Raw genomic sequence first — 10,181 nt, forward strand, 5'->3', positions numbered from 1 at the left:
TAAATGGTACATTCTCTGGTTGGCAATCAGTAACTAATGGGGTGCTGCAGGGATCAGTGCTGGGACCCCAACTGTTTACAATCTATATTAACGACTTGGATGAAGGGACCGAGTGTAATGTAGCCAAGTTTGCTGATGATACAAAGATGGGAGGAAAAGCAATGTGTGAGGAGGACACAAAAAATCTGCAAAAAGACATAGCCAGGCGAAGTGAGTGGGGAAAATTTGGCAGATGGTGTATAATGTTGGAAAGTGCAAGGTTATGCATTTTGGCAGAAAAAATTAAAGAACAAGTTATTAGTTAAAAGGAGAAAAATTGCACAGTGCTGCAGTCCAGCGGGAGCTGCGCGTACTTGTGCATGAAACACAAAAGGTTAGTATGCAGGTACAGCAAGTGATCAGGAAGGCCAATGGAATCTTGGCCTTTATTGCAAAAGGGATGGAGTATAAAACAAAGAAGTCTTGCTGCAGTTATACAGGGTATTGGTGAGGCCAGACCTGGAACACTGCGTGCAGTTTTGGTTTCCAATTTAAGAAAGGATATAGATGCTTTGGAGGCAGTTCAGAGAAGGTTCACTAGGTTGATTCTGGAGATGAGGGGGCTAACTTATGAGAAAAGGTTGAGTAGGTTGTGCCTCTACTCATTGGAATTCAGAAGATTGAGAGGTGATCTTATGGAAACGTGTAAGATTATGAGGGGGCTTGACAAGGTGGATGCAGAGAGGATGTTTCTGCATACTAACCTTTTGTGTTTCATGTACAAGGACCCCCAGGTCCCTCTGCACCGCAGCATTTCGTAATCTCTCCCCATTTAAATCATTATTTACTTTTTTATTATTGCTACCACAGTGGATAACCTCATATTTCGCTCATTATACTCCATCTGACAAATGTCTGCCCACCCACTGACCCTATCTCTATAACTTTGCAGATGGTTTGCGTCCTCCTCACAACTTGCTTTCCCACCTATCTTTGTATCAGCAGCAAACTTGGCGACATTACAAACATGCAGAGCACAGAACAAATTATTGATGTATTGACTCTCCCTCAGTTAGTATTTCTTTCATTGTGCAAAAGAAAATTATCGAATCATTAATTATGTTATCCCATGAAAGCAAAATAAAAGTTTAACGAAAATAATCGGCACATTTGAAAGGAACATTTTTGTTTTGTGCCGTTTCGGTCAGAGAAATGTTTGTGAAAGGAATTTTTTTCAGAAAAAGGGATTCAGCATTTCAGCTTGTTGCTGAACACTTCTCTCTGGGCACTGCACTAGGCAGCAGTTTCCGTAGTGTAGCGGTTATCACGTTTGCCTCACACGCGAAAAGTCCCCGGTTCAAGCCCAGACGTAAACTTTATTTTTGAAACAAAAACTGGGTTTAAATGTTCATTGCTCATGTGACAATGGCCTCCTTCTGTGCTGTAAACTTCTCTGATTCCATGAAGAACATTTAAAACCAGTCTCCTAAAATACAGAGTGTGTAAAATCAGAAAGGGAATAAAACTTCCTCAATGATTAAAGTTTCACAAATTATGAAAATGAAGTTGTTGAAGTTTCGACTGACCCTCAGTGATCATGTTAGCATTTCTTTCATTCTGCTCAACAATGCTATCGGTTAATACCAGCAGATCTAAGCCGCATTTCAAACCCGGAAACAACTCATTCATTATTCACCCTTCCCAGTTCCAGTGCACAGAGGGTTATTTATACTCCATCCCAGAAACTCAAGTCCAACTTCTGACATTCCTTATTTCTAATTACTAACTCATTTGTTTTGACACCACTCTGAAGTGCTTTGGGTCATCTATGTAATTTAGTTAAATTACTTCAATTTAATTAAAAACGGTGGAAGCAAAATTACTTCCCTAACTGGGAATCAAACCCTGGAAGCTGAAGGGATCGGAATGATTTTAGTGAAGCATTTAAAGATGCTCTCTAAAAATCTCACACTGCTAATTTAAAAACACGGTTACGATTTGTTTCAGTGTGAAAGAAGGGGATTGCAATGACAACAAAAACACCAGGCAGTAAATGCATTAAGACCAATTCAATCTTTTCACAAAGTTGGTATTACGAAGTAACAGCTGAGCTAATGTTGGCACTGACCAATCGGTAAAGACATCTCATTTTAACCAATGAGCTCACAAATATCAGGAGCAGTGCAGTCTGGTCAACGTCAAACCCCTCCTTCCTTATTCAACAGAGACATGAACGGCAGACAGACGCCACAAAGTTTAATTAAAGAGCGAAGTACAAGTCACATTTAATTTCCAAATCCTTTCACCATAAAATTCCTTCACTTTATTTCAAACCTTACTGCGTTGATTCTGAAAATGAGCACCATGTGATTTTACCTTGAATACTGATTCTATTATCTGTGCACGGTAGAACTACCGCTCCAGTTTTGAGCCCAATTTGACAAAAGTTGCCCCAGATTCCTGGTTTCGTCAGCAATGAATATTTTGAACCAGACTCCTAAAATACTGTTTTTTTATATGAGTTCACAGGATCTGGGTGTCACTGGCAAGGCCAGAATTTATTGCCCAACCGTAATTGCCCTTGAGAAGCTGGTGGTTGTTGAGTATCTGTAAAGCATGCACTCCCATGTTCCACCACCAGGGAGCTCATCCCTTGAAGTCCCAAGGGATCTCAGCATCCCTTTGGAGCACTGTATATAAGCCCGCCCCCAAGGCCTGTTCCTCACTCTGGAGTGTCTTATTAAAGACTGAGGTCACTGTTACTTTAACCTCCCTGTGTGCAGCCTCATCTGTGTTAGGAACACAATACCTGGCGACGAGAATACGAATCCAACGCAAAGATGCAGCAAACTGTGGGCATCCTGGAGAAGTTCTCGGAGGGTGAGGACTGGGAAGCCTATGTCGAACGGCTAGACCAGTACTTTGTAGCCAACGAGCTGGATGGAGAAGGAAATGCTGCAAAAAGGAGAGCGGTCCTCCTCACAATCTGTGGGGCACCGACCTACAGCCTCATGAAGAATCTTCTGGCTCTGCTGAAACCCACAGATAAGCCATATGAGGAGCTGTGTACAGTGGTTCGGGAGCATCTTAACCCGAGGGAGAGCTTGCTGATGGAGCGGTATCGGTTCTCCAAGTGCCAGCGATCTGACGGTCAGGAAGTGGCGAGCTCCGTCGCCGAGCTAATGCAACTTGCAGGACAATATGAGTTTGATGGCTGCCCGGAGCAAATGCTCAGAGACTTTTTTGTACTAGGCAAGAGACCATCCTACGAAAAATTTTGACTGTAGAGACACCGACCCTCAATAAGGCCATTGCGACAGTACAGGCGTTTATGTCCACCAGTGATAACACCCAACAAATCTCTCAGCACACAAGTGCTAGCAATGTTCATAAATTAACTGGAACTGTGTTTGCGAGCAGAAATGTACAGGACAGAACCCACGAGTTTGTATTGGCCAGCAGGCCTCAGGTGATCCAGATGACTCAGAGTCCCCAACAAAGAATAAATGCAAGGCAATTCACAGCTTGTTGGCGTTGTGGAGGCTTCCATTCAGCCTATTCATGACGCTTCAAAGGTTGTGTTTTCAAGTGCTGTAGAACAATGGAGCACCTCCAATGAGCTTGCAAACGAGCTGCAAGCTCTGCAAAACCTGCTAACCACCACGTGGCGGAGGAAGATCGGTCCATGGTGGATCAAAGCAATTTAGAGCCTTCGATAGAGGAGGCAGATGCTGAAGTACACGCGGTGCACACATTTTCGGCGAAATGTCCACCTATTATGCTGCATATAAAATTGAATGGCTTAGCCGTAGCCATGGAACTGGATACTGGCGCCAGCCAATCCATCATGAGTAAAAAGATGTTTGAGAAACTGTGATGCAACAAGGCATTCAGTTCAGCCCTGAGCCCCATCCACACGAAACTGAGAACATACACCAAAGAGCTTATCACTGTTCTGGGCAGCGCCATGGTCAAGGTCACCTACAAGGGCATGGTGCATGTACTGCCACTCTGGATTGTCCCGGGCGATGACCCCATAGTGCTTGGAAGGAGCTGGCTGGGCAAAATGCATTGGAACTGGGATGACATCCGAGCACTATCACATGTCGATGAGGCCTCATGTATCCAGGTTCTGAAAAAATTTCCTTCCCTTTTTGAGCCAGGATTTAGAAACTTTTCCAGGGCGAAGTTGCGGATCCACTTGGTCCCAGAGGCACGACCCATTCACCACAAGGCGCAAGCAGTACCTCACATGATGAGGAAGAGAGTGGAAATGGAGCTGGACAGGCTGCAACTCGAGGGCATCATCTCCCCAGTGGAATTCAGCGAGTGGGCCAGCCCGATTGTTCCAGTACTCAAAAGTGGTGGCACAGTCAGGATTTGCGGCGATTATAAAGTAACTATTAATCGTTTCTCGCTACAGGACCAATACCCGCTACCTAAGGCAGACGACCTAATTGCGACGCTGGCAGGAGGCAAGACGTTCACCAAGCTCGACCTGACTTCGGTTTACATGATGCAGGAGCTGGAGGAGTCTTTGAAAGGCCTCACCTGCATCAACATGTACAAGGTACTGTTCATCTATAACAGATGCCCGTTTGGAATTCGGTCGGCTGCAGCGATCTTCCAGAGAAACATGGAGAGTCTACTCAATTCCGTACCACGCACAGTGGTCTTTCAGGACGACATATTGGTCATGGGTCGGGACACCGCTGAGCACCTACAAAACCTGGAGGAGGTCCTCCAGCGACTGGATTGCGAAGGGCTGTGGCTGAAGAGGTTGAAATGTGTCTTCATGGCAACAGAAGTGGAGTATTTGGGGAGAAAGATCGCAGCGAAGGCAGAGGCTATCAGGAACGCATCCAGGCCACAGAACGTCATGGAGCTGCGGCCGATTCTCGGCCTCCTCAACTATTTTGGCAACTTCCTACCAGGGTTAAGCACCCTTTTAGGGCCCCTACATGTGTTATTGCGCAAAGGTGAGAACTGGGTATGGGGAAAAAGACAAGTAAATGCTTTTGAGAAAGTCAGAAACATTTTATGCTCCAACAAGCTGCTTGTATTGTATAAGCGGTGTTAAAGAGTTGTGCGAGCAAGTGACGCGTCGTCGTACGCATTCGGGTGTGTATTACAACAAGCTAACGTTGCGGGGTAGTTGCAACCTGTCGCTTATTATTCCAGGAGCTTGTCTAAGGCCGAGAGTGCCTACAGTATGATTGAGAAAGAGGCGTTAGTGTGTGTGTTGTGGTAAAGAAAATGCATCCGTATCTGTTTGGCCTCAAATTTGAGCTTGAAACCGATCACAAGCCCCTCACATCCCTGTTCACTGAAAACAAGGGGATAAATACGAATGCCTCAGCCCGCATACAAAGGTGGGCACTCGTGCTATCAGCGTATAACTATACCATCCGCCACAGGCCAGGCACCAAGAACTGTGAGGATGCTGTCAGTCAGTTACTATTGCCCATTACAGGGGTGGAAATGGTGCAGCCTGCAAACTTGTTGATGGTGGCGTAGCCCGCAGACATGTTGATGGTCATGGAAGCGTTTGGAAATTATAAATCACCTGTCACAGCCCGCCAGATTAGGACTTGGACCAGTCAAGAGTCTCTGCTGTCCCTCATAAAAAACTGTGTACCGCATGGGAGCTGGGCCAGCATCCCCGTTGAAATGCAAGAGCTAATCAAGCCGTTCCAGCGGCGAAAGGACGAGCTGTCCATTCAGGCAGACTGCCTGTTGTTGGGTAACCGCGTAGTGCTACCAAAAAAGGGCAGGGAGACATTCATCTCGGATCTCCACAGCACACACCCGGGTATAGTAATGATGAAAGTGATAGCCAGATCCCACGCGTGGTAGCCCGGTATCGACTCTGACTGAGAGTCCTGTGTATGGCAATGCAGCATATTGCTCAGTTGAACAACGCGCCCAGAGAGGCACCACTAAGTTTGTGGTCCTGGCCCTCGAGACCATGGTCGAGGATCCATGTCGACTATGCGGGCCCGTTTCTCGGTAAAATATTCCTGGTGGTGGTCGATGCTTTTTCAAAATGGATTGAAAGTGAAATAATGTCGGGAAGCACCGCCATCGCCACCATTGAAAGCCTGAGGGCCATGTTTGCCACCCACGGACTGCCTGACCTACTGGTCATTGACAACGGACCATGTTTCACCAGTGTCGAATTTAAATAATTCATGACCCGCAACGGGATCAAACATGTCACCTCGGCCCCGTTTAAACCAGCCTCCAATGCGCAGGCAGAGTGGGCAGTACAAACCATCAAACAGAGCCTTAAACAAGTCACAGAAGGCTCACTCCAAACCCGCATCTCGCGAGTACTGCTCAGCTACCGCACGAGACCCCAGTCGTTCACAGGGGTGCCCCCGGCTGAGTTATTCATGAAAAGGACACTTAAAACCAGACTCTCGCTGGTTCACCCCAACCTGCATGATCAGGTAGAGAGCAGGTGGCAGCAGCAAAATGTAAACGATGGTCGCGCCATTGTGTCACGGGAAATTGATCTGAATGACCCTGTTTATTTGCTAAACGATGGACATGGTCCAAAGTGGATCGCAGTCACGGTGATAGCGAAAGAAGGGAATAGGGTGTTTGTCATCAAATTGGACAATGGACAAATTTGCAGAAAGCACCTGGAACAAATGAGGCTGCGGTTCACAGACTGCCCTGAATAACCCACAGCAGACACCACCTTTTTCGAGCCCACAACACACACCCAAAGGATCAACGACACCACGCCGGACCAGGAAATCGAACCCATCACGCCCAACAGCCCAGCAAGCCCAGGCTCACCCAGCAGCCCTGCAGGGCCAACAACATGCCAGCCCAACGAGGGCACAGCCAACATTTCCGACCGCGTCACCTTGTAAATAATTTTCATTTGACTTTGGGGGGGCAGTGATATTGTGTATCTGTAAAGCATGCACTCCCATGTTCCACCACGAGGGAGCTCATCCCCTGAAGTCCCAAGGGATCCCAACATCCCTTGGGAACACTATTTCTAAGCCGGCCCCTCAGGCCTGTTCCTCACACTGGAATGTATTTTAAAAACTGAGGTCACTGTTACTTTAATCTCACTGTGTGCAGCCTCATCTGTGTGAGGAACACAATAGTGGTGAGGCATCATCTTTTACCGCTGCAGTCCGTGTGGTGAAGATGCTCCCACAGAGCTGGTAGGGAGGGAGTTCTAGGCTTTTATCCCAGTGACGATGAAGGAACGACCGATATACTTCCAAGTCAGGATGGTGTGTGTCTAAATCTAACAATGGCTGGTGTCACAGGCACCAAACATTTGAAAGCAATGTCCTAAAATGCGGTGTGTAAAATGGGAAGAGATAATAACTCATGACATGCAAAGCCTGTTTAAAATGGGACCGTATAAAATTAATGTGAATATTTTGCTGCCTGACAGGGTTTTGGAAGCAGATTTAATATTAACTTTCCAAAGGGAAATATAGTTGAAAAAGAAACATTTGCAGGATGCTAGGAATGGGACTAATTGGAAATTTCTTTCACAGAGCCAGCACAGGTAACAACATAAGAAATCGGAGCAGTAGTAGGCCATACGGCCCCTCAAGCCTGCTCCACAATTCAATAAGATCATGACTGATCGTTGATCTCAACTCCACTTTCCCGCTCGATCTCCCGATCCCTTGATTCCCCGAGACTCCAAAAATTGATCTAACGCAGCCTTGAATATATTCAGAGACTCAGCATCCACAGGCCTGTGGGGCAGAGAATTCCACAGATTCATAACCCTCTGAGTGAAGAAATTCCTCCTCATCTCTGTCTTAAATGGCCGACCCCTTAACCTGAGACTGTGCCCCCTGGTTCTCGACACTCCTGCCCGGGGAAAACAACATCTCAGCATCTACCCTGTCAATCCCCTTCAGAATATTGTGTGCTTCAATGAGATCACCTCTCATTCTTCTAAACTACCGGAGAGTATCGTCCCATTCTACACAATCTCTCAACTTAAGACAGTCCTCTCCTCCCAGGAATCAATCTGGTGAACCTCTGTTGTACCACCTCCCAGGCAAATATTTCCTTCCTTCAATAAGGAGACCAAAACTGTGCGCAGTACTCCAGATGTGGTCTCACCAGGGCCCTGTACAATTGTAACAAGACTTCCTTACTCTTGTACTGTGGGCTATATATTAGGTACTATGGGCCGAGTGCCCTGTTTTTTTGCTGATTCGATGGTTGTATAAAAAGTTATTAAAATTTGACAGTTGCTCGGCAAACATATTTGTATTTCCTTCAGTGTGCTCCTTACTCTTCAAGGGCTAGATTTTCCCCAAGCAGTTTTGTCGGCGCACTGACCTCAAGCGCACCGACTTTGCGCGCTGGAAACGGCTCGGGGAAAAACTCGCCCCATCCTGGCCGCTGTGTATAGTCCCCGGAGTCCTGGCGTGGTGTCGATGGTGAAGTGGGGGGCGGAGCCAAATGCCTGCGCCGAAAACACTGCCGGCACCTTCGCGCATGCGCAGTAGGGAGAGAAAACTCGTCACTCTGCCATTTTTAAACAGTGTCAAACCCGATGAAAAGCACAGCAGCTTCTCAGCTTCTCCGGTCGCTCGTCGGGCTCTCCCCCCGTCCCTCCCCGATAAAACGCACAGCTCCAGCAGCTGAACTTCTCCGGTCCACAAGCTCACACTTCTCCGGTGTGTCTTCCCTCCCCTATCCCAAGGATACAGGGACCGAGTGTAATGGAGCCAAGTTTGCTGATGATAAAAAGATGGGTGGGAAAGTAAATTGTGATAGAGCAAAGTTACTCTCAATTCCGGAAGAACAATATGGAAAAGTACAGTGACCCCGACGTGATATAAACACGCAGCCTTCTGATCTGGAGTCAGACACACGACCGTTGCACCACGAGGTCTACAGTGCAGAGTGCCCATGTTTGTATACATGAAGGTTCCTGAAACACAGTTTCATTTGCCCTGCATTGGTGCAATGAAAGGGATTTAAAATCCCCGGCCACTCCCACCGTGGGTCAGACAGCATCAGAAGCAGTGCCCACCTGTCACTCACCCTCTCACGCCCGCTTTCATCACCTGCTGCCCGCGGACTGCAGCAAATCCAGTTCATCATCATCATAGGCAGTCCCTCGAAGCGAGGATGACTTGCTTCCATGCCAAAAAAGGATGAGTTCACAGGTGTTTCAATGATGGACCTAATATTCCAGGTCCCGAACTGCATGTTGAAGGGTGGAAGATGCCAGTGCGTGGATTTTTTTAACGTGTGGTGGCCGTTGCACCCCAGCCATCACACGGGCTTGACAGAGCGAGGTCTTGGTCCAGTGGCAAGGGTTATCCAAGATGACTGGAGACCAGCTCTGCTGCACGGACCCAGTGCACACACATATCGCAGTGTGGGCTGGCCCGTGCTGCCCCTGGACCCCTGGCCCTGAACTCACGCCGCCCCTGGGCCCCGATCACATCCCTCCACAGTCTCTCACTGCTCCTGCTGTACCTGCCCACGCTCCAATCACCGACCTGGACTTTGATGACGTCACACTTCGCTGCCGTCACCCTCCTGCACCAGCTCGCGCTGTACCTTGCCGTGGTGCACCACCACGCTGCTCCAGTCCGCCGCTCACCACTCCTTTTATGACCCCGACCTGCCGCTGGTGTTCTCACGCAGGTCGGGGCCTCCACGCCGCTCCCAGCAAATCCAGTTACACGCCGTGTCACCGCAATGTTCTCAGCTGTGATTGAAAGCTGACTATATTTAAAGCTATTGCTGAGAGTGCAAACACTGTTCCCTGGTCGTCTAGTGGTTAGGATTCGGTGCTTTTGCTGCCGTGACCTGGGTTCGATTCCCGGTCAGGGAAAGCATTTTTGCAGAGCAAGTTGACAAATATAATTCAAGCCTGTGAGATACTGAATAATTGTTTCAATCATCATTATTCCACCCACATGTGTTGCACACTGAAGGAAATACAAATATGTTTGCTGAGCGATGGCCGAATTTTCATAACTTTTTATACAACCGTAGAATCAGCAGAAAAACAGGTTATTCGGCCCATAGTACCTAATATATAGCCCACAGTATAAGAGTAAGGAAATCTTGCTACAATTGTGCAGGGCACTGGTGAGACCACACCTGGAGTACTGCACACAGTTTTGGTCTCCTTATCTGAGGAAGGATATACTTGCCTTGGAGGTGGTACAACAGAGGTTCAC

At 47.5% G+C, this 10,181-nt stretch overlaps 1 non-coding gene across 1 annotated transcript; it reads left to right on the top strand.

Annotated features, from left to right (window-relative positions):
• Positions 1-9,757: 9,757 nt before the first annotated feature.
• On the top strand, positions 9,758-9,829 carry trnak-uuu (transfer RNA lysine (anticodon UUU)). The gene has a single exon. It is a non-coding gene; the product is annotated as a tRNA-Lys (tRNA).
• The last annotated feature ends 352 nt before the right edge of the window (positions 9,830-10,181 follow it).

This window comes from Pristiophorus japonicus, unplaced genomic scaffold (genome assembly GCF_044704955.1).
Source record: "Pristiophorus japonicus isolate sPriJap1 unplaced genomic scaffold, sPriJap1.hap1 HAP1_SCAFFOLD_163, whole genome shotgun sequence".
NCBI classification, from domain to species: domain Eukaryota; kingdom Metazoa; phylum Chordata; class Chondrichthyes; family Pristiophoridae; genus Pristiophorus; species Pristiophorus japonicus.